This window comes from Hemicordylus capensis, chromosome 4 (assembly GCF_027244095.1).
Source record: "Hemicordylus capensis ecotype Gifberg chromosome 4, rHemCap1.1.pri, whole genome shotgun sequence".
NCBI lineage: Eukaryota > Metazoa > Chordata > Lepidosauria > Squamata > Cordylidae > Hemicordylus > Hemicordylus capensis.
The window spans coordinates 307,347,934-307,372,591 of NC_069660.1; the positions used below are offsets into that span (position 1 = coordinate 307,347,934).

Here is a 24,658-nt window from a genome sequence, read left to right on the forward strand (position 1 = left end):
CTCCGAACTGGTTCGAACGTGGCCCGGTCCGACGATTCAGCACCGGGGGAGGTGTCTCACTTTAAGGGCGGAGGGGTTGTACTTACCCCTCCCGCCACTTTTCCCCCTCCGGCACTCCGGGTTTTTTTGCAAAGTTTGGGGGGCGGCAGCATTCCTCCTTACTACCCCTCCCCCCATCGTTTGCAGGAAATAGTGGAAGTAGCCGCCACACATACGCCTGCCACCCCATGCGCGTGTCCACTGCACACATTGCACATTGCATGCACACGTCACTTAGATTGGAGTTAAAGACACTCTTAGAGGAAGCAGACTATCTAGATCCTTTTCAATCAGGCTCTGTATTTTCTTTTCACCTTTTTTGGTCTGTTATGATTTAATGTGTTATGTGTTTTTATTGTATGTTTTAATCCTCTGCCCCATAAATTTGTTATGGGGCAGCTAACAAATAAAGTTTGTTTGTTTGTTCTTATAAGAAGGACAGCCCACACTGCCTATCACGGCCAGAGTTGAGAGAGGAGCTTCCTCCCTCAACTCTGGTTGAAGGGGACACACCTGCGGTTCTGAATTTGGATGCAACAAAGGCTGCGTCTAACCTCAGGTTGCTGCATTGAAACTCACTACAACCTGAAGGTTCTGGCTGGAGTTAAAGCAACAGACCCTCAGGTTGGTTGCCGCAAGGAACTGGAGTTGCATGCCTTCGCACGTAACGGTAAGAAAACCTCTGCCCCCTGAAACTCCAGTTCTGCATTACGTGCGAATGCGGCCTAAATGTTGTTTGAGTATAGTTGGGATCTGTTTGATTTATATTCACTTGGTGTACATATCTCAGTACGCATTGTGTTGTTTGGCCCCAGACATATGGCGAATGAGTACGAAGGATCCATATTGCCATTTTAACTTGTAACCATTGATAGCCCTCCTCCTCTACGAATTTGTCTAAAAATCTTTAAAAGCCATCTAGGTTATTGGCTATCACAACACTTTGTGGCAGCCAATGCCATAAATTAATGTTTATGAATTAATGAACCAAAGCACCCCCTCGCCCTCCTGCTCCATCACCTGCTCCACTTCCCACCTATTCCCCCTACCCCGAAGGCTGATCATGCTACCACTCACCGACCACACCCCTTCCGCCTTCATCATCCCACCAATGCAGGGGGCATGGCTGGTGCTGGAAAGGCACACACGGCAGCCCTTCCCCCTCTCCAGCCAATGAAGAAAGTGTTTTACTGATTGGAGGGGGTGGGGGGCGGCTGCACATTCCTTACCAGCACTGATCACACCACCTGCATCAGCATGATGGCATGGGGGGAGGGGCATGGGGGGGCATGCTCACTCAGCGTCCCCTATGGCTTGTCCTTGGGCCCCCAGCAACCTCACTATGCCTCTGTGAAGAAGTATTTCCCACTTTCCGTCCTGGAAGTCCTGCTAAGCAGTTTCATTGGGTGAACCAGAGTTCTGTGCACTTTGGCATAAAGAAAGCGAAACAGAGCTGGAGCACAGCCTGTGCCTCTCCCCCTCAGTCAATTTGACTCTCCGATGTCCCATGTTGGACTGCCCGGCATTTCAGTCAATGCAAAGTCTGCTAAGCCCGCACTACCCCAGGAAACAAATCTGCAAATTGCTGCCCATTCCCACTGCCTACCTTTTGGTTTATTTTGGATCATCCCTACTTTCTACATTCTTCTACTACTACTACTACTACTACTACTATGAATATTTATATACTGCTTTTCAACAAAAGTTTCCAAAGCAGTTTACACAGAGAAAACAGTAAATTAAATTAATCAGGTGGCTCCCTGTCCCAAAGGGCTCACAATCTAAAAAAGAAACATAAGATAGACACCAGCAACAGTGACTGGAGGGGATGCTGTGCTGGGGATGGATGGGGCCAGTTGCTCTCCCCCTGCTCAATAAAGAGAGTCACCACTTTAAAAAGGTGCCTCTGCTCAGTTAGCAGGGGACTAACTCCTCTCACCATGGCATATACCACTTGCAAGGGCAACACCAAGAGGCTTTTTTTTTTTGCTTTGCAAAGCTGTCCCAAGCAAACACACAGGTAAGGCATGGATGGGCCATACTAAAGTATATCTGCAAGGGGAATAGTAATGCAGTCCCCCACCCCCCCACACAATAGTTCCTGCTGTTGGAACACATTAAAGGGATGGGACCCTTCCGGTAGGGGTGTGCACGGAACCGCCAACTGCGGTCCGGCACAGGGGTGGGGGGTAGCTTTAAGAGCGGCGGGAGGGTTTACTTACCCCTCCCGCCGCTTTCCCGCTTGGCGCCCGTAATTCCAAGAGTAATTGGGGCGGCTGGATACCTCCCTGCCACCCCTTCCCCGACGTTGCTGGGAAAACTCCAAGCAGTCCTTTGCGTGGTGCGCGTGCACGTCATAGAGGCGTGCACGTCTCTGTGACGTGTGCACGCGCCGCACAAAGGACTGCTGGGAGTTTTCCCAGCAACGTCGGAGAAGGGGCAGCAGGGAGGTATCCTGCCACCCCAATTACTCTTGGAATTAAGGGTGCCAAGCAGGAAAGCGGCGGGAGGGGTAAGTAAACCCTCCCGCCGCTCTTAAAGGCCCCCCCCCCACCCGAACCGGACCGCTCAGGTCCGGACCAGTCCAGACCAGTCTGGAGGCTATTTCAATGGCCTCCGGACCAGTCCGGGCCCATCCCTACCTTCCGGGAAGAGCAGAAGATATCAAGTTCCTTCCCTGGCATCTCCAGAGAGGGCTGTGAGAAACTACTGCCTGCAACCTTGGAGAAGCTGCTGCCAGTCTGTGTAGACAATAGTGAGCTAGACGGGCCAATGGTCTGACTCAGTAGAAGGCAGCTTCCTATGTATGTCCCCTGCCTTGGAATTCTTCCTGGCTTTAACTACACCCCAGCCTCTGGTCTTTTTGATCCGTCTTCCTGCCTTGAGACTTGACCACTGCCTCTTCTGCACCATGTGCCTGCTTCTAGCCTGTTTGGATTGACAGCCAACCGCCTCCTGGTCCCAGACCCAGAGCACCTGGGGCCTGATCCCTGCTGTGGCCCAACAATGACACGTGTTCTTGTTGCTCCTTTGCTATCCATAGCAAATAGAGTTGCTTTGTCAGCCTTCAAGTCCTTTGACTCCTTCATTGATCTGGTTTAAAATCTATTTCACAGTGGAGAAACACAGCATGATGGGAGTGCCAGCTGTAACCTTATCCTGCTGGATAATTTCACTTCATTCTTTCTACAATAATGGGAAAATAGTAATCAGCCTGTGCAGCCCAGCAGTCAGTAACCAACTCGGGAGTTATTATGGATCTCTCTTTTTTAAAAAAAGGTAAATATGAGTGCTATTAATCTTTATCCAGTGAACAGTCTGATAGTGCCGAATATAGTTCCATCTCTGAGCAATGAAACGGGAAGTGTGGAGGGAGATGGATGTGCTTCCCATGGCTGGAAAGGGATCTGAAGAAGAAGGCGGACACAGCACAGCTTTCCTGGTAAAGCAGGGGTTCTCAGCCTTATAGTGTATGCAGTGCCAGCCCCAGGCACTTAGCTCACTTACCGGGCAGGCCGGCCCCACATGCATAAGCCAGCTGGGGTGATCAGTACCATCTTGGGGGGACAAATGCTCATTGTGATTTTTGACAATGTCTACAGCCCTAGAGATGGAAAACAGGTGATGACATTGCGATACGTTCAGCTTGCAGTGTGTCATCATGCTTTTATTGGGCTGATTGTTGGGCCTGCAGTGGCCACATTTGCAGTGATGTTTAAAACATTTTTTTAAAAAAATTAAGCACAGAAAAACTGCTATAAAATTTTATTGATGTTGTCAGGGGAATGAAAGTGAAAATTGGCAGGAACGTTCTCCAAAGATTTTTCCATGGGAGAGTACAAAAATGTGTTCATAAGAAGAGCCCTGCTGGATCAGACCCAAGGCCCATCCAGTCCAGCATCCTGTTTCACACAGTGGCCCACCAGATCCCTTGGGAAGCTCACAGGCAAGAGCTGAGGGCATGCCCTCTCTTTTGCTGTTGTGCCCCTGCAACTGGCAGTCAGTGGCATCTTGCCTATGAAGCTGGAAGTGGCCTATAGACACCAGACTGGTAACCACTGATAGACTTGTCCTCCATGAATTTATCAAAACCCTTCTTAAAGCCATCCAGGCTGTTGGCTGTCACCACATCTTGTGATAGAGAATCACATAGGTTGATTATGTATTGTGTGAAAAAGTACTTCCTTTTGTCAGTCCTAAATTTCTTCATTGTTACCCTAACCCAACCCTTTCCTCTATGCGACAATGACTGGAATTTTACCTTAACCTTTTGGAGGTAGAGATAAATAAGTTGTGATAACACAGAGAAAGCTGTAACTGCATCAACGCAACCACCTATTTCCCATCCCTAGGAGAGTAGTCATTGCCAAAAATCACTATGAGCATTTATCCCCTGAGATGGTACCTTTGGCCAAAATGTGTGAGCATGGTTCATGAATGATCAGGTCCCCAAATGTTGTTGGACTACAAATCCCATTATCATAAGCCACATTGCAGCTGGCTGTGATGGGATTTATAGTTCAACAACATCTGCGGACCGGTGTTCCCTCTAACAGGGATTCCCAGATATTGTTGACTACAGTTCCCATATCCCCCAAGCAAAAGCCATTGCAGCTGGGGATTCTGGGAGTTGTAATCCACCACATCTGGGAATCCCTGTTAGAGGCAACACTGCTGGGGACCCGAGACTGAGAACCTCTTCCAAAAAGTGGGGGTGGGGGCGGTAACGCAGGAAAAAGAAGTATGCCTGTGCTTCTTTTATTCAGCCTACACAGAAGGTATGAGAAGAACTTAAGACCAGGAAATTGCAGGCAATACATCAAGAAGATGTCTTGACAATAGAACAGGAAAGATCATGGATGTTCTCTATCATTAGAAAGTTTTAAAAATTAAGTTAGACAAAGTCCTCCTAAGGGAAGGACAGGAAGAAAAACATCAAGTACTACAGAATGGCAGGTAGTAATTAACAGCTGCTCGTTTCTGAAATCTCGCTGTCTTCATCCACACGGTGGTGACTTCATCTCTCCCCTCAAGCCTTTATATTGTCTCTACCTCCCATTCTGTCCTTATGTTCCACGCAAGCTGGTATACAGTTTGATTATATGGGTGAGATGGTTTACTACTCTTGCATGGTTCCATGTCACTCCAGGGCTTTTTAAAAATGAAAATTTAGAGCAGCACAACAGTATGTGAGTGAAATTCACACACGTAACATCTGCCACTATAACACACCTCTGTACATTTTTCTTGAATATGCACACGTACTGTGTTGCCTAGAGTGACATTCCATGACATTTAGAAGCCTACACAGAGTGGGAGAAAATCCTCAGAACTGGGACGTTGACAGCACCATTGCAGAAGAGTGTTAGATTCGCTGGTGAAGACTCTGTGGGGAGGAACAGTGGAGTCTGTGGGATGGGAAGCATCTTTGTCAGGAGGAGGGGAAATGGTATGTTTGACCAAAGTCTGGGTTCTAGAGGAGCCTGGACTACCCACTTGATTTTCCTCCTGGTTATCCGTCCGTTTTAGAACCATCTAACAAAGTGCAACTTTTGCATGATTTGAATTTTGGAACAACGCAAATGTTCTTTTAGAACTGCAAGTGTTGTGTTTGGCTGCACATTAAAAGAAGCCCTGCGTCACACCTGTAAGATCCAGGCTACAATGAGTTTCAGTGTAGCTCATTGACAGATAGGGATGTGCAAGCCGGCTCAACGGGTCTTGGGTCAAGCCGAATTCTTCCTGGTTCAGCTCAAACTGGCTTGGAGCATACTGCAAAGGGGGGATCCAGTAAGGATTCCCCTTTACCAGTAAAAGCGGGGGGACAGGGGGCTTAGCCAATGAGAGTTGGGGTAGGAAGGCATTTAAATTTTATCCTTAAAGTTGCCACCGGCAGCAGCGGAACTCCTTACCCCCCACCCCCGCCTGAGCAGGCAGGGCTGGTTCAGGCCTCTGCACTTGCATGGAGGTCAATAAAATGGCCTCTGCACATGCATGGAGAGCACATAGAGGCCCAAACTAGGCCCAAACCAGCCCTGCCTGCTTTGGTGGGGGTGGGGAGGTCATCACCACCACTGCCACAGTCACCACAGCTACCGTCGGTGGCAACTTTAAGGAAAAATGTAAACTCCCCTCCCGGTAACGCCCCTCCCACCCCAACTCTCTTTAGCTAAGCCCCCTGGTCCGCCCCTTCCCCTTTTCTCCTTACTGGATAACCCTTTGCCAGTATGGCTTCAAAACCCGCCCCCCCCCCCCACACACACACCCAACCAAACTCAGTTCAAACCAAACCAAGCCTAGTTCAAGTGTACACAAAACCCAACTGGACCCAGTTCAGCTCGGGTCCGATTCAATTCAAGCCAAACTGGGTTTTCTGGTTTTGTGTACACCCTTAGTGATAGAGCACCTGCTTTCCATGCAGAAGGTTCCGGTTTCAATCACTGGCATCTCTGAATAAAGCTGAGAAAGATTCCTGTCAGGAATCCTGCGGAGCTGTTGCCAGTGAGCATAGGCAACACTGCCCTAGATCAGGCCTGCTCAATTTAGACACCCCCCAACTGTTTTTGTACTACAACTCCCACAATCCCCAGCTACAGTGACCAATAGTCAGGGATTATGGGAGCTGTAGGCCAACAAACGGAAGTACTTTTTCACACAATGCCTAATCCACTTGTGGAATTCTCTGCCACAAGATGTGGTGACAGCCAACCACCTGGATGGGTTTAAGAAGGGTTTGGATAACTTCATAGAGGAGAGGTCTGTCATCGGCTACTAGTCGGAGGGCTGTGGGCCGCCTCCAGCCTCTAAGGCAGGATGCCTCTGAGTACCAGTTGCAGGGGAGCAACAACAGGAGAGACAGCATGCCCTCCACTCCTGCCTGTGGCTTCCAGTGGCATCTGGTGGGCCACTGTGTGAAGCAGGATGCTGGACTAGATGGGCATCCTTGGGCCTGATCCAGCAGGGCTGTTCTTATGTTATGTGATCTGCAGGAGGGCTGAAGTTGAGCAGACCTGCAATAGACCAACAGTCCAGCTCAGTATAAGCAGTGTCTGGAGAGGGACCTCTCCAGAAATCTTAATATGTGGTGGGGATCTTGGACACTGTAGGTGCTCTCTTGAATACCCCTGGGCCCTAGCCTTTCATTGAGATTTACCTCTAAGTAAACATGCTTAAGATTGCACTATATAACAAAAATCATATGGGAGAGACAGGTGACATGGTTACTCTCCACATCAGTGCTGCCCATGCAGGGTGGGGAGTCATTGTACCTTCCATGCATCCTTCTCAGAGGGCCTTCCTATTTTGCTAGAACTAGAGCACCAAAGAATGTAGACTCTTCAAAGGGAGCACCACTTAATACATTATGTGCAAATACCATCCAGTAACAAGTGGTTACCATGTGGAGTGAACCACTTGCAGGGCAGCTCCTGAGGAGAGGCAAGAAGCAGAAGCACCCTCTTAGCAAAGTAGTTGCTCTCCACTTGCTCCCCATTTCCATTTCAAATTCATTTTGAATTTGAATCAAATTCAAATCTGGTCCAAAAATTTGGCACCCTTTTTAGCCAATCACGGGGTCTGACTGGTTTCTAAAAGGTGCCCAACAGCTCTTGAATCAAATATGAATCAAATTTCAAAAAATTGATTTGAATTGAATTGCCCTTTTAAGGGGTGATTTCAGTCGAATTAGAATCACTCGAACCACCCAGATTTGAGTTTTATTGATTCACATTTGAATTGATTTGCACATCCCTATCGCCTACCCAGAAATGCAGTTTGTCCCTTCTGTGCCTCACCCACTCCCTCAGTTTAACCACTGGAGACTGAAAGGGAGGGCCCATATCTTTAAATGTTCTCCCTACACCCAGAAATTTGACTGGCAAAGAGAAGTGCTATAGGATTCTATCTGCCTTATTTTTTTGTGTGCAGGGACATTTTTTTCCTATAGGAAAAAATTTCCTTTTTTTCCCCTAAAGGAAAAAACTTTCCCCTCTCTGTTTTCAAGAGGTAAAGGGTGCAGATATGAGGACAGGAGCACGCACATTCTAATGTATGTATCAAACAGTAGAGCAGTGGTCAGAATGTCAGACCAGAATCAGGGAGACCTGAGTTCCAATACTGATTCAGACATTATGCTTATAGAATGACCTTGGGACAGTCACTGTCTCTCAGCCCAGGGGTAGGCAACCTTGGTTATTCATCTGTTGTTGAACTACAATTCCCATCACCCTGGCCACAATTTATTTGGGGATGATGGGAGTTGCAGTTCAACAATAGCTGGAGGGCCAAGTTTGCCCACCCCTGTCTCAGCCTAACCTGCTTCACAGAGTGGTTGTGATGATAAAATGAGGGCAGGGAGGAGACCAACGTACACCATCTTGAGTGCCAAGGAAGAAGGGATTCAAAGAAATAGATGGCGCCATACTCACTACACTGCCCATTTACACATCATGTGCATGAGAGTTGAACAACACTGGCCTCCTCGGATTCTCCTTTGGGAACAGTGATGGTGAACATTGAGGATCAAATATTGGGCAGCTTTCTGTCATCTGTTCTTGTCACCTACACTTATTTGACACTTAACCATATTTGAGATATGTCATGCAATGGCATATAGTTTCTGTCCATACTAAACACAGACATGCAATGGTATATCATAGCAGTTTTCAAATTTAAATTTTCAGGGATTTTAAATTCTAATTTAAACTTTCCATTAAAGTGGCCTGTTTGAATGATTCTGCAGTGCCTATTCCTGTAGATCATGGAACACTGGACTAGCAGAAAGTAAGGCATAGAATGTGAGCAGTAAGTGAGAGGAAAGGTAGATGGATGACAGAGAAGCTGAGCATAATATGAAAAAAGAAACAGAAAGAGGGCAGCTGTGGAGAGACTTGAGGAAGCAGAAAGAAATTGGGAGGAAAGCAGATTTACAAGAGAACAGAGACAGAAGACAAAAAGAGAAGCAAGAGGAATGGGAACTGATAGAGATGTGAAGAGAAAACTGATATTCCGCCAACAACAGTAAACTGACACCATGCACATAATCAATACGTTTTGGGGAAGGAACATCTATATTCTGTTACTACTGTTTATTCATTGTTAATTGATTTCGTTATCTGTTTGACATTTATAAAATAAATATTTCCTATATGACTCTCTGTTCATTTTGAGCTTTTTTGTTTTGCATTTGTACCAAAACACATGTGAGAGTCACTAACAAAAACTGAGTAATTTTTTCCTTGCATAACTCTTGAACATGATGGCAAAGAACAGAACTACATCATTATTTTAAAACCGAGTGCACTGCAGTTCCTGCTCATCTGACATGGAACCTTTACATGCTGCAGAACGTTCTGGGGGGCGCGCATCATTTAGGGTGCACACACAACTCATACAGGGCACTCTTGGCCCAGGATCACCCACTGTGAAAGGTAAGAGCACCCAAGAACACACCTGTAGCTTGCACATGGCCAGGGAATATTGATGATGGGAAAATTGTTTTTCTTCAAAGATCATCTACCACTAATCTTCTTACTAAATAATCTCCGAACTGGAGCGCAGGAGAGCTTTGAAAGTATTCGCGCTCTTGTGCAAAAACACTCCCATTTTGGAAGCACAAGGGTCACCACTGCATATGTGCTGTGATTAGACATGTGCATACAGCAATCAGCAGGATGTTAGTATCTGGCAGCATTTAATAGGCAGTGTACAATGATGACTGTTTTGCCATTGGACTACTTATGAGACTTTTTGAGTCTGAAAGTTGTCAACATCCAAATTAGAGATGCCAGCAAGCCTAATGCATTAGAATTTCAGGTTCTAGGATTTTTAAAAAATCATATTCAAAGTAAGAATAGGAACACAGGAAGCTTCCATATACCGAGTCAGACCATATGTCCATCTAGCTCAGTATTGTCCACACAGACTGGCAGCGGCTTCTCCAAGGTTGCAGGCAGGAATCTCTCAGTCTCAGCCCTATCTTGGAGATACTGCCAGGGAGGGAACTTGGAGCCTAGATGCTCTTCCCAGAGCAGCTCCTTCCCCTGAAGGGAATATCTTACAGTGCTCACACTTCTAGTCTCCCATTCATATGCAACCAGGGTGGATCCTGCTTAGCTAAGGGGACAAGTCATGCTTGCTGCCACAAGACCAGCTCTCCTCTTGCATGTGAAGGTTGCATGTGAAGTATCCTTTTGCATCCAATAGCAAAAAGGCAGCAGATTTCATATATTTGCAAGTATCCTTTTTGCAGCTCAGTCTGAATAAGTAAGTCTGCACTGATGCCAGAACCGTGGTTGTGGCCGGGGACTGGCAGGGAAGCAGGCTGATCCCTCTTGGTCTGCTGCTTACTTGACCCATGATCGGTGCTGCGGCAAGCAGCAGAGCAGGGAGCCAGAGGAGGACGACCCCTCAGTGCACCACACCAGGAGCATGGCGCATTGAGAGATCCTCCCTCAGCCAGGCGCTCTTGCCCCCTAGCTCTGCAGACTCCCTGCAGCCCTCCCCCCCCCACCACACACAAACACACGAGCCGAACCTAGGGTTAAGGGCATGTCCTGTCCTTAAATTCAGGTTTAAGTCTGGGGTGAATTCCCAGGCTTGCAGCTGAGGCAGTCCCGGGATCAAGATTGATCCTGATCGGAATCTATCCCAGCGGTGCACCCAAGCAGCCAAACCCAGGTTGGGCTGCTCATGTGAATAGCCTCACAGCCTTCATGCTTTTTAGCCTGAAGGAGAATCACATAAGATCAGTTTTATCACAAACAGAGTCTTGTGCGGCGGGGAAGAGGTTTTTACAATTATTTATTAAATTTCTATTCTGACCTTCGGCCTTCAGGGAGCTCAAGGTGGTGTACAAAATCCTTCCAAACCCCTATTATCTATACAACAGCCCTGTGAGGTAGGTTAGGGAGAGAGAAAGTTGTCTGGCCCAAGGTCACCTGGCACGTTTCATAGCTGATGAGGTCTTCTCCATCCTAGTCTGACTTCTTAACCACTACACTACACTGTCTTGTCCTCTCTTTAAAATCTCTGCATACCTTGGAAACTCCAGTGACAGCTGGCCCCATGACTATCATATGCCTTCCTGCCAAGTCCCCAGGAGAAGATTAGGTAATCGGCCTCCTCAATATTTCATTAGCTGTACATTTCTAGCATTCCCCCTTGGTGTATGGAAATGTGCTGGGAATTGCAGTTTCGGGTATTTTTAAAAAAATGTTGGCCTGTTAAGTAAGCCATTTAGAGTGTTTTATTACAAATCTCATAAAACCGTGTTGGCAGAGGGGGAAAAATTCTGCTCAGGGAATTCTCCTAGGGACTTTAAATCTCCATCGTGGATCCATCTCTGTAATGTTTCCTGTTGAGGCACAAAGAGATAAAATAAGGTTTTATCATAGGCTGACGTGGATTTGCATTTTCAGCATTTAGACATTTGGGGCCTGGGAGAAAATCTCTGAAAGGCAGTAAGCAGTTCAGAAATTCCACCCCACACAGAGATGCAACACTGAGAAAAACACATAGTTGCCTTGACATGTGACTCTTGGAGGATAATGAGCATGCTCCGTCCCCACTGGGGTAGGGTGGGTGATTCTTTTCTTACTTTTTAACGTTACATACTGACATTTTCCGGCAATGCCAGTAGCAAGTCTCCCAAGTATGTGGAAATACCAATAATGTCCACAGTGGGCCCCACTTCACTGTCCTAATGGTAAAGTGTGCCCATGAGTCAGTGTCGACTTCTGACGCCCACAGACCCCTGTGATTGTCTAGGGTGGAATACAGGAGGGGTTTCTCATTGCCTTCTCCTGTGTAGTATGAGATGATGCCTTTCAGCACCTTCCTATATCGCTGCTGCCTGATATAGGTGTTTCCCATAGTCTGGAAAACATACCAGCGGGGATTCAAACCACCAACCTCATGCTTGCTAGACAAGTCATTTCCTGCTGCACTGTCCTACTGATGGGTTATTAGTATTGCGTTTACCTGAATACAAGATGACTTGGATGCTTACCCAAATGGAAAAGGACTCTGAATTTAAAATGACCCCCTGATTTCTAAAATCAAAAAACTTGGGGGGGGGAAACCTAGTCTTGGATTCAGGTAAAAACAGTATATACAAGTATGGACACACAACAAAATGTTTCTGTATATCCCTGCTGTGTCATGTGTTACTTGAGCTTGCGGCTGAGCATTTCTCCATTCAGTATGGGAGTTTCAACACAGGCTGAATGCAACTTTCAGTGCGCATGATGCATGTCCCTGTCTGAAGCCACCAGCTGTTGACTATGAATAGTGCTAGATCAGAGCCACCATTTCTCCTACGTGATCCTAGTGCCTGAATAGATCATCCCAAGTGGCTTGCATTCAAAGGTCCCCAAGAAGCATCTATCCCTGCAGAGCCGCTGATTTCTTCTTTGCCCAAGCAAGTTTAATTGCAGAAGTCACTAGAGTTCTCTTCCCCAGACAGGAACGTTCGTCTCATGTTCCTGAGCCAAGACATTCTGTCTGTGTGACACAGTGTCTAGCACCTGGGACAGCTGGGGAGTGCTTGTTTGTGCGGCTGAATGCATTAGCAGCCTCATCGCGAAGTATCCTTTCGAGCACACACCAAGTTGCCAAAACATCCATCAGTCAAGGCGCAGGTTAGGAATAAAAAGTCCTCCATTTGATACAGCAAGAGCCACACCAATAGGGTTGTTTTGGCAACACTCCTCCATAGCTGGATTTTTCACTTCGGCAGTCCCCAGAGATGTATGCATTCCACACTTTTGCAAACACATTGCAAAATAAAAAATAAAAAAATCAGGACCTTGAGACTCAGCTTTAATTTTCTTTTTTAAAAACCAAGCTTCCAGCCCTATGCTGGAAAACATCTGTGCAATATAGAGGGAAACATTAGACCGAGCAATGAGCCAAGTAAAGGCTTGCCAAAGCTGAATAAGGAAGTACACGACATCAAACTCTGTTGTATTTATGTCCAAGTAAACATGGTTACGATGACACTGTAAATTATGGCAAGTCCAGCCAATATGCTCAGATCTGCTTGGTGTGCATAACCTGAGCTTACCACATTAAACAATAGATATATGACTTGATTAGCAAGCCTGAGGTTGCCGGTTCGAATCCCCACTGGTAGGTTTCCCAGACTATGGGAAACACCTATATCGGGCAGCAGCGATATAGAAAGATGTCACCTCATCTCATAGGGCTTTGCCATTTGGATTTGGCCCAGGTTGGGTGTTCTCAAATTTGGGTCCTCAAATATTGTTGGACAGCATCATCCCTGACCACAATGGCCAATGACCATTAGTAGCCACAGAAGCATAATCTGGAGACATACCCTCACACCCATATTTACCTAAATATAAGACAACTCTGAATTTAAGACAAGCCCCTTAAAAAATAGAATTTAGATACAGGTTATACCTGTAACTATCCAAAAGGAAGAGGACTCTGAATTTAAGACGATCCCCTGATTTCTAACATCAAATAATTTAGAAAAACCTAGTCTTGGATTCAGGTAAATGCAGTGAAATGCTGTGGCCGAAACTGGCAATACAGAATGAAGTTTTCTCCCCATGATATTTATTGTCCATTGAAAAGTGTTCAGCTGCTGTTGTTTTTCTTCGCCATCACCAGCTCACCTGTGATCATTTAGGGACATAATGGCTGCACTGGGATGTCAGGTTTCCAATCCTTCAAACCATGGTAGCAGGGGTGCCAGTCTGCAACCCTCCAGGTGTTCTTGGATGAAACTCCCTTCATCCCCAGCTGCAACAAATTGTGGCTGGGGATAATTTTATCTACCTACCTACCTACCTACTATGCTGCCTGACTCCAAAGGTTCTAGGCAGTTCACAAAAACAAATGCAAGAAAAACCCAAATAAAACACTATTTTTAAAAAGCAATTTAAGAAGTTTAAACATTATGCCTGGCTGAAAAAATGCGTCTTAAGGGCTCTTTTGAAGGCTGGCAAAGATGTTAAACCACAAATATCTATAGGGAGCACATGTGATGACTCCCATGGGGGTCATCGGGAGAATTCCTCTGATGAAGACCCATAGCAGGGGGAGCAGGCTGAAACTCTGGTCGACTCAGCAGAGCCAGAGCTGACAAGCCTGCAGGCCCCTCTGCCTCCTTCCCTCCCTCCTCCTGATGAAGCCTCTGAGGCCGCTGAAGTCGAGGTGCCTGCCCCAGATCCCCGACAGCGACATTTGGCCAGAATACAGGCTCAGAGGGAAGAACGCCGTAGGTCAGAAGGAACTGGTGCCCCAGCTCTGGCCCGGTGGCATCTCCCTGACAAGGCCCAGCTGCAGTGATGGGTGCGGCTCTCAGCACACTGCCTATTTAGAGCAGCCTGAAAGCCGGGTCTGTGCTGGAAACAATGTCCGTGGTGACCAGCCCTACCGTGAGCAACCTTGACCTAGAAATCTGAACCTGTTTGTTGTTGTCTGACCCCGGTTCTTGTTTACCCCTGATTCTGTGGAATTCCCGGTGTTGTCTTCTGGCAATGTTTGTGACTACTCTCTGTTCCTGTCTGTCAGCTCTTCCCTTCCCCTCTGAAAAGAGTGGTTTTTCGCAGCTGCTGGGCAGTCAGCTAAGGCAGGTCATTACAACACATTCCATAGCTCAGGAGCAACTACGGAGAAGGCCTGTCCCCGAGTTACTGCCAGACAAGCCGGCAGCATACTTAGATAGACCTCTCTCAATGATCTCAATGGGGATCATGCAGAAGAAAGCTCTCTCCTAAGTAATCTCCTTACTGGGGATCATGCAGAAGAAGGCGCTCTCCTAAGTAACCCAGTCCCAAGCCGCTTAGGTACTGTAGTCCAACAACAGCTGGAAACTCTCAGGTTGACCACCCCTAGTTTGGAGGACCAGAAACAAAGGCTGTGGTTGCACACTCCCTCCTCTTCCCCCCTCCTCCTTGCACTCTCACCTTAGTGGGCTATTTATTGGTCTGATCAAACCACAGTTTGCCGTTCCAACTGAACTAGCAAGTTACAGTTTTTGCTATCTCTCCAAGCTAGGATTGCAACCCATGGTTTGGCATCCCACTCTGGAGGGCTCACTCCAACCTATGGTTTGCCAATTTGGACACGACACCAAACTGTGGTTGGATCAAACCTGGAAGTTATTTATTAAAATGGATGCATGAAGAGAGTGGGGTGGTGGGTGGAGCACACGAGTGCTGGGCTCATGGTGGGAGGACTCAAAATGAGGCATCTGAAAGCAACTGGTAAGGCAGATCACTGGTCTTTCTAGCTCAGTATTGGCCCATCTAGCTCAGTGACTGGCAGCAGAGCTCCACAGTTTCAGACTGGGATAATTCCCAGCCCTACCTGGCGATGCCAAGGACTGAACCTGGGACCTTCTGCATGCAAATCAAATGCTCTACCACTGAGGTAGGGCCTCATCCCCAGTCTTCTTTTATATACTAAACAATCTAAAAAGAAACATGGGGTGTGTGTTGGTGTGTGTGTGTGTGTGTGTGTGTGTGTGTGTGTGAGAGAGAGAGAGAGAGAGAGAGAGAGAGAGAGAGAGAGAGAGAGAGAGAGAGAGAGAAGAAGAAGAAGAAGAAGAAGAAGAAGAAGAAGAAGAAGAAGAAGAAGAAGAAGAAGAAGAAGAAGAAGAAGAAGATTGTGAGCCCTTTGGGAACAGGGATCCATCTTTATTTATTTATTGTTCTATGTTTGTGAACTTTTCTTGAAAAGCATTATATAAATATTCATAGTAGTGGTAATAGTGGTGGTGTTGAGATTTCTCAGCACATCTTGTCTATGATGCATTGGAAAACAGATCTTCTCAGAGACTTACAATCTCCATTCATTTCCACCAATGCCTCAGCAACTTCTTGCAAAACATGTTCACTTCTTCATTTAAATTCCTTCACTTGCCATTCCTCTCCATTACCTCCCATTGCCTTCAATGATATTTTGTAGCTAAAGTCTGATTGGTTGCATCAACCCACATAAATCACAGACATTTGGTGACATCATCACATCAGGCATAATGTTGTGGCATCGACCCATTCACTACATGATCCCCAATTAGATGAGATCATTCATGTGATTAATTCAAGCAACACAAAGCAAAAGCAACTAACAGAAGCACCAAACAGTTTGGGGTTTGTTTTTTAAGGGTGATTACCTACTCAAATGTTTTTCAGGAAAACTGTCTGTCTTGCCAATATCCCTAGTTTCGACCCAAACCACTGAAACCAATGATTATTCAGCACAAATGTATACATCATATTGAATTGCAAGTAACTTTAGATGGACAGGGAGAGTATTAACATAGTCGAGCAAAGCTATTAAACAGAGGACACATTTAATCAACTTGCTGACAGCAGGCTCCGCTCTTTCCTGTGCCCATCATGAGCATGGTTAGAATGCTAAGCAGGTTATACACTTATGATCTGAAGGCATTTCAGATGACTGAAAGAAAACCATCACAGATTATGCTCTTTTTAAGCCATGAAGGGAGGTGCACTGTCTTGGGCTGGAAAACATCCCCCAAGTTAGAACTCCATGTCTTTTGTAGGCACGAATCTTTCTCAGCCCTATCATGGAGATGCCAAGGAGGGAACTTGGAATCTAGATGCTCTTCCCAGAGTGGGTCTAGGAATGCAGCCAGGGTGGACCCTGCTTAACTAAGGGGACAAGGCATGCTTGCTGCCACAAGACCAGCTCTCCTCTCTCCTCTACCACAAGACCAGCTCTCCACAAGACAGACTGGTACAAAAGGGAAATCCTTTTACTGTTTTCTGGCAAATCACTCTCTGAGATTCTACAAACTAGTCTGCAGTGGTAGCCCAAGATTGCTTTGAGCCTGAGGTGGGTTACTAAATGCTGCTTCCTTCCCCTTTTTCAAGCTATTTATTTATTAATTATTATTATTATTATTATTATTATTATTATTATTAATTGAGTTATTTAAAATATTTATACCCCGCCCCTCCAGTACACTACTGTTCAGGGCAGCTCACAACAATAAAATAGATACAATATACAATAAAAGTAATAAAATGAACCAAATTAAGTAAACAAGTTAAAAGTCAGGTTAAAAACCACAATCAGTACTACATTTCAAATTAAAAGTTATTTTAAAAGCTAAAAATTGAGAATTATAAAAATTAAAAACAAAAGAACCAACCAGATATAACCAAAGATGGAGTATTAAAATGCCTCTTTTAAAAGATGTGGTTTTACTTGTTTTCTAAAAACACTGAGGGAGGGAGCATGGGAGCATGGCGAAGCTCTTCAGGGAGGGCATTCCAAAGCTGAGGGGCCACAACTGAAAAGGCCCTGTCTCTAGTCCCCGCCAACCAGATCCCTATTAGTGGCGGGGCCGTGAGCAGGGCCTGAGACAATGAACGGAGGGCCCTGGCAGGTTTATATGGGCAAATACAGTCCAGCTGGTACCCCAGCTCATGTAGAGCTTTAAAGGTCAAGACCAGCACTTTGAATCTAGACCAGAAGCGAACTGGTTGCCAATGAAGCTGCTGCAGGATGGGTGTGATTCTCATTAAGTGACTTGTGCCACAAGCATTCTTACAGCAGCATTCTGTACCAGCTGAAGCTTCCGGACAGTATTCAAGGGCAGCCCCACGTAGAGTGCATTGCAGTAGTCCAATCTTGATGTTAACAACACATGAATGACTGAGGTCAAGTTTGGCTTCTCCAAGGAGGGTCGCAGGTGGAACACCAGCCAAAGTTGATAAAAGATTCTTCTACACACTGTCCCACCTGCACCTCCAAGGACAGCATCAGATCCAGAAGCACGCCCAAGCTGCAGACTTTGTCTTTTAGAGGGAGTGTCCAAGACCAGATTTACCTCATTACTTGGATGATCAGTTCTACCATTCCAGAGCACTTCTGTCTTATCTGGATTAAATTTCAGCTTGTTTGCCCCCATCCAGTCCAGAACAGCCTCCAAGCCCTGGTTTAGACTTCAGAGCATCCACTGTCTCCCTGGTGCCTGCTGACTTAAAAGATAGGTAGAGCTGGGTGTCATCAGCATATTGATGGCACCGCAGCCCACACCCATGGATGACCTCTCCCAGGGGTTTCATGTAAATGTTAAACAGCATGGGGGACAGAATAGATCCCTGTGGCTCCCCATAGGCCAAAGGCCAAGGGGTGGAGCAGGAATCCCCCAGCACCACCTGCTGAATACAATCCTCAAGGTAGGAGTAGAGCTACCATATAACCGTGCGCCCAGCTCCCAGCCCAGAGAGACATCCCAAAGGTTACCATGGTCAATGATATCGAAAGCCGCTGAGAGGTCCAGGAGGATCGACAGAGTCACACTCCCTCTGTCTATCTCCCGGTGTAGGTCATCCACCAGGGTGACCAAGGCAGTTTCCGTCTCATATCCAGGTTGGAAGCCAGACTGGAAATGATCTGAGTAATCAGATTCATCCAGGACTGCTTCGAGCTGAGACACCACAATACTCTCCAACAACTTGCCCAAGAAGAGGAGGTTTGAAACTGGTCAAAAGTTATTTAGGGCATCTGGCTCCAATGAGGGCTTTTTAAGGAGGGGCCTAATGATTGCCTCCTTCAGGCAAGAGGAGACCACACCCCTGCACTAGAGAGACATTCACCACCCCCACCACCCATGGACCCAGTCCCTCCCTAGAAGCCTTCACCAACCATGAAGGGCAAGGGTCGAGGATGCATGTGGTACCACCACCAAGGCTTGATTTCATGTGCAGATCTGCATCCACACACTTACCTCAGATGCCTGTTCTTGCTTTGCCACTAGGTCAATAATGTTAAGGGGGAACACAGAACATAAGAAGCTATCTTACACCAAGTCAGACCATTGATCCATTTAGTTCAGTATTGTCTACACTGACCGGCAGCAGTTCTCCAAGGTTTCAGGCAGGACTGCTTCCCAGACCTACCTGGAGATAGCAGGGATTGAACCTGGCACCTTCAGCAAACAAAGTAGATGCTCTACCACCAAACTACAGCCCCATTTGGAAGCAGAAGAGAAAATGAGGAAAGGGCATTAGAGAACTAGTGACACTCTCTAATGCTCTTTTCTCATTTCCTCTCCCCTCTCATTATCAGTTCAGTGGCAAACATGGGAGGAGGCAGTAGGCAGTGAGGACAAGGAAGAGTTCAGGAGGTGAGGAAATGTGCCACCACTCAGCAAAGAGCTGTTTGGAAGGTGGGGGGCAGTAAAGGGAGGCAGGTAAGATATCCAGGGCGTCTTGCAGCTGACACCCCAAGAATCTGCCATTTGAGGAGATTGCCTCACCTCACCGCATGGAAGGTTGACCCCAGTGTTTCCAGATTAAACTTAGAGTTACCCAGGTAAACTAGAAGCTGGGCCTCTGTTTGATGAGAGCAGAATTTGTTCCCCTCGCCTGAAGGGTTTCCTTTGAAACCCACCAGAACGTATACTGCTTCATCAGATCTTTCTGAGAGCCAGACTGGGCACCAGCTGAGGAAAGCATCTGCTCCCAGGGAAAAATAATTCACTGCTCTATAACGACTTGGAGTTTTATGCCTCTCAGATTTATGGGATAGATAGATCAAAAATGCCAGCAGTGTTCCTATAAAATCCTTACTTTATTTCCTACAGAAATTCTGTCCTCCCTCCCCTCGTCCATGCTATTCTGTGGGGCAGCAGGTCTTGTCCATTCCTGAGTTTGGGCCTTGGGAAAGGAAGATAAGTGCTGAAAGCCTTGATCAGCCTGCGGGTGGTCATTAGGCCTCTTCACACCTTTGCCCAGTGGCTTCCTAAACTCAACACACACAGTTGAGCAGTGAGATCATGCCTGCCCGTTCCACCTCCCGGCACACCTCACCTCCATATCTCTGATGGTCCATCTTCAAGGGGTTGGCTGAGATCCACATGGATCATGCCACTGGCACCATCATCATCTCCCTGCTTGTTAAACAGAGACTTGCATATAGATACACTGGTGTGAATGAGCTCTCTGTTTTTCTACAATTTGTTTTTCTCTCCTTTTAAAATAACAGAGCGGCTCATTCACATGAGCAGCCCTAGCCCGGAGCAGGTTCCTAGCCTGGAGCAGTAGGACTGTTCATGTGGCGTGCCCAGATCAGGTGCTCGTCACTGGGGTAGGCTGGGTTTTTTTTAACCAGGCTTATACTAAGGTAGAAGGGTGCAAGAGCTGGGTTTATTATTTATTTATTTATTGTATATACCACCTGACTCCTAGGCTTTGTAGTAGCAAGCATGAATTGTCCCCTTTGCTAAGCAGGGTCCACCCTGGTTTGCATTTGAATGGGAGACTACATGTGTGAGCACATGGGGCCTCTCTGGGAAGAGCATCTGAGGTTCCAAGTTCCCCCCCTGGCATCTCCAAGATAGGGCTGGGAGAAACTCCTACTGGCAGCCTTGCAGAAGCCGCTGCCTGTCTGTGTAGACAATACTGAGCTAGATGGACCAATGCTCCGACTCAGTAGAAGGCTGCTTCTTATGTTCCTATGCACTCCCTGGTCATATGAACACTCAGAGTACCTGCAGCCCAAGCATTCATACAGCGGGGAGGCTAGAGCACCCAGCAGCCGGGAAATCCACCAATGCACCACGGTCCTCTCATGTGCATTGTGGGATTTCTGGAGGCCAGGCTTTGTTTCCCCAGCCTCCGGATGGCTGCATTGCTCACTGAAGCATAGATTGTGTGGGCACATGAGCAACATGGTGTCCATGCATGCGAGGGGGCCATTTGCATGGTTAGCAACACCATGGTGACCACACAAATGGTGCATGTGCATGCACGGATGCCATGAGCATGTGGCACCATGCAGGGATTCTTGGGACCTGCAGTGCCCCAGCAGTAAGCCACATGGGTGGCAGAGAGAAGATAAGGACCTGCTCTCCTCTTGAAACACCCAGGCCCTGCTTCCAAACTGTGCTCAAACCGCGGTTCGTGCACATCTCTAATTACAGCCTTCAACCACAGAGTTTGACAGGGGCTCGTTCTGAAAGCTGAGTTTATTTAGAGAATAAGCAATCGGCTGGAATAAAGACGAGCAAAAAGTAGGTCGTACGAAATAAATTAAGAAAATGATCCTAGCCAGGCCCTTAACACTCTCTTGTACTAATCAACTTGCCTGATATAGATCTATAGGGAAAGCCAGTTAGCCTGTGCTGGATACTAATTGACTTTGAATGCCTTTCGGGAAATTGTTTCCCAGGTTAGTATGTAGGTTAACAGCCACAGAGGAGGGTCTGCTTTCACAAGCACAGCAAAATACATCATTACAGCCAAATCTGACCTATTTCAGTCAATAATCCATTAATGTACAGAAGAAACCACAATGAATATATGGCTTGTTATCAGATGCTATTTTTCCCAGCTCCCCTGCCCCCATCACTGCAATGGGATTATTAGGTTTCCCTAGAAGTCAAACAAAACCAGCCAAAAGCAAGTGGTTACCACAAGCTAGGACATCCTAAAGGTCATGGGCCTCTGAATGGAATGCAGCTAGATGCCAAGAGAGAACTTAGTTAAGTGCCATGAAAAAAAGAAGTCTAGGGAAAACTGGCTCTGAGACAGTTTCCCATCCAAACAGACAATTTCCTTCTTCTGCTGCTTCGTAGGCTCCAACTTCCCCTATTAACCAGGGCCAGTCCCTGCTTCCTGGAATCCATCCCTGGTAAATCACTGACACTTTCTCTATTTTTGCCTCTTCTTGGGCAAAATGTCTTGTTCAGCCTTTTTTCACACAAGTTGTTAGAGTTATTCTTCAGGACTGAGCTCCCTCCCCGGAGTCTCCAAAAATTAAGTTTCCAAATGGGTTGGAAGGTGCATTGTATCTTGTGCACCTGCATGAAAATGGGTTCACAACATTATGGGATTAGGCAGTGTGCAGCATATAGGAGGCGAAAACCGGTCTTAAGCAATATAGAATAGTGGGCAAGGGAGTTGGGGCCATCAACTTTGGTATGAGAATTGATTGCTACAAGTCTATCTCCATTTTCATCTATGAAAACAGGGATGTATGCTGAAGAAGGGTATGGATTTGAACCTCTGCTTTGGTAGTCTGGAATAATATGCTCTGAAGGTGCTTTATTACCGGCTTTCCATTTGTGGCATGCTTGTGGTGAGAATTGTATACCACACCTCCCAGGGTGCTTAGCTATGCCCCATACACATTCACAGGCATGTATCTATTTTCACTGGTGAAATGTTCCAGTGTATGCAGTTAGCACCAACCCAGTATTGCACAGCATTTAATCCCAACAGTGGTTCCTTCCAGATGGCCACAAAACAAAAACCCTGCACTACATGAAGCCCTTGTGTGCAGGTTCTATGCAAGAGTTTACTCACCCTCTACACACTCCTACAAGCTGGCATCTTGTTTCCCAGTGAAATCTTGCACACTGTTCAGATGGTCAGGAGCGACCTCTCGTGATTTTCACAGCGCCACCTGCTGCCCAGCTCTGAGATTAACCCAGGATTTCACCCTTCAACAAAAAATTAGTAACGAAAAGTGGTGGGTTATTCTCAGACAGCTGATCAGCAGGTGGAGCTGTGGAAATCACACAAGTTCCCTGCTGGCCATCTGAACAGGCATGATATCCCGCTGGGAAAGAAAATGCAAGCCTGTGGGAGTATATGGAAAGTGAGTAAACACCTGACAGCAGCACAGGTTTTTTGCTGTCTGGAAGGATCTAATGCCCCAAGAGAGGATTCACAACCCTGAAAGGACACAATCCCTGTTTAGGATGCCTATTGGGTGGACAACTCTGCAGAGACATGAGGGGGAGAGAATAGAATAGTCATTTTCACACAACATATCCACATGTGGTAAGTTGTGGAGCATTCTGTCTCAGCCCTACATCAACCTTTATCCTATTTCCTGAATGCTGAACTCTTTCCACTGATTTTTCAGAACTGTGGCAAATAAAGGTGTTCCAAGTTCCTCAATAGCAGCAACCTCCTCCACCCACTCACTAACTTACTTACTGCCTCGGCGAGCCAGGCAAGGATTTTGGAAAGTGATGATAGCACACCCTTCCCTAGGAGCTCCTTTTCTGAATGTTATAGCCACTGCATGGAAATGGAACACACAACACATTTGAGCTTCCTTGTCTGGTTACATCCCTATCCAGAATAGGAAACCTACCGCTTTATTTCCACAGATATTTCTGCTTTCCTGGCATCGTACATCCAGGACACTTTCCCATTAAAGTGAAAAAGATCTGCAGTTTTCCCAATCCGGATCCGAGTCATCCAGATCTGGTGCCAAGGGGACCATGCAGAGTATTCAGCTTTGGCCTAAGCTTCACACAGGCCCAATAAACAATGAGTCCGGTTGCCACACTTAGGGATGTGGGGGGCACCACTGACCCTCGGGCCTTACAATGAAGAACACTGCTTTAAGGTGATCAGAGAAAGCAATCAACATAGGAACATAGGAAACTGCCATATACTGAGTCAGACCATTGGTCTATCTAGCTCAGTATTGTCTTCACAGACTGGCAGCGGCTTCTCCAAGGTTGCAGGCAGGAATCTCTCTCAGCCCTGTCTTGGAGAAGCCAGGGAGGGAACTTGAAACCTTCTGCTCTTCCCAGAGCAGCTTCATCCCCTGAGGGGAATATCTTGCAGTGCTCACACATCAAGTCTCCCATTCATATACAACCAGGGCAGACCCTGCTTAGCTATGGGGACAAGTCATGCTTGCTACCAGCATGGCTATGAACATTTTTTAGGTGAGTTTTGTGCTCTCTCCTCTAGTCAAAAGGTTGTTGCCAGTTTTTGAAGCTCTACAAACCCCCGAAAAATCTGTGCATAGAGATGATACTGGGATGAGCCTGTGTCTTTCATGTCACCTTCAACTCTCAGAGAAAAAGAGCTTATTGTACAACCTTTGAATCCCAGCCCAAAACAGCAAATGTCCTTTCAAACATAGTTGCAAGATGCTCCCAACATCTATTATTACAGTGATGAGACAGAACACATAGAAGTGAGGAATGTATGCGTGTACAGGGCAAAGCATAATCTGACAGTCTACTGTCAAACAATGCTGTATTTATTTAGCAAAGCTATCTTGCATCACAAAGTACATTTAAAAATAAAGAAAAGCTTGGAACGGTCTGTTTATCTTTAGCTGTCTGAATACCGATTACGAGATGTGGGTCACGGAAGAGCAGAAATCAAATAATGGGACTTGGTTCAATAAACATAAAGTACACAATCGCCCGATCACAGAGCAAACCACACTGCAGAATCTACAGAGAATGGCTTTAAAGCGTTGGGCTAAGCTGCTTAATAGAAACGAGTCCATCAAGAACATTCCAGGCATGCAAATGAGCTGGGAGGTTGTGAGAAGCAGTTGGACGGGCTCTTACTGATGTCACGGTAACAAGGGATGTGTTATTTTTGCAGAGAGTTCTGCAAAATGTTCTCACTTATCCAGAGAAGCATGCATACTCCCACCCCCCGCCAAAAAAGTGACCTAAATCATGCTTGCACATTTCTGCACCTACAATTTCAATCAGGTTCCCTATTCAAAAACAGAGGCAGCCATGCAGATGTGGATCCCTGTCGCACATCACATCCACAGTTGGTTCTGCCGTGCATCATGTTCCCCATTCAAAAGAACAGTCCACGTGACACATCAATGTAGA

At 46.5% G+C, this 24,658-nt stretch overlaps 1 protein-coding gene across 1 annotated transcript in view; it reads right to left on the bottom strand.

Moving 5' to 3' along the window:
• Positions 1-24,658, bottom strand: part of KCNQ3 (potassium voltage-gated channel subfamily Q member 3) — a 217,361-nt gene that overhangs the window by 109,884 nt on the left and 82,819 nt on the right. The gene's annotated exons all lie outside the window — the stretch shown is intronic.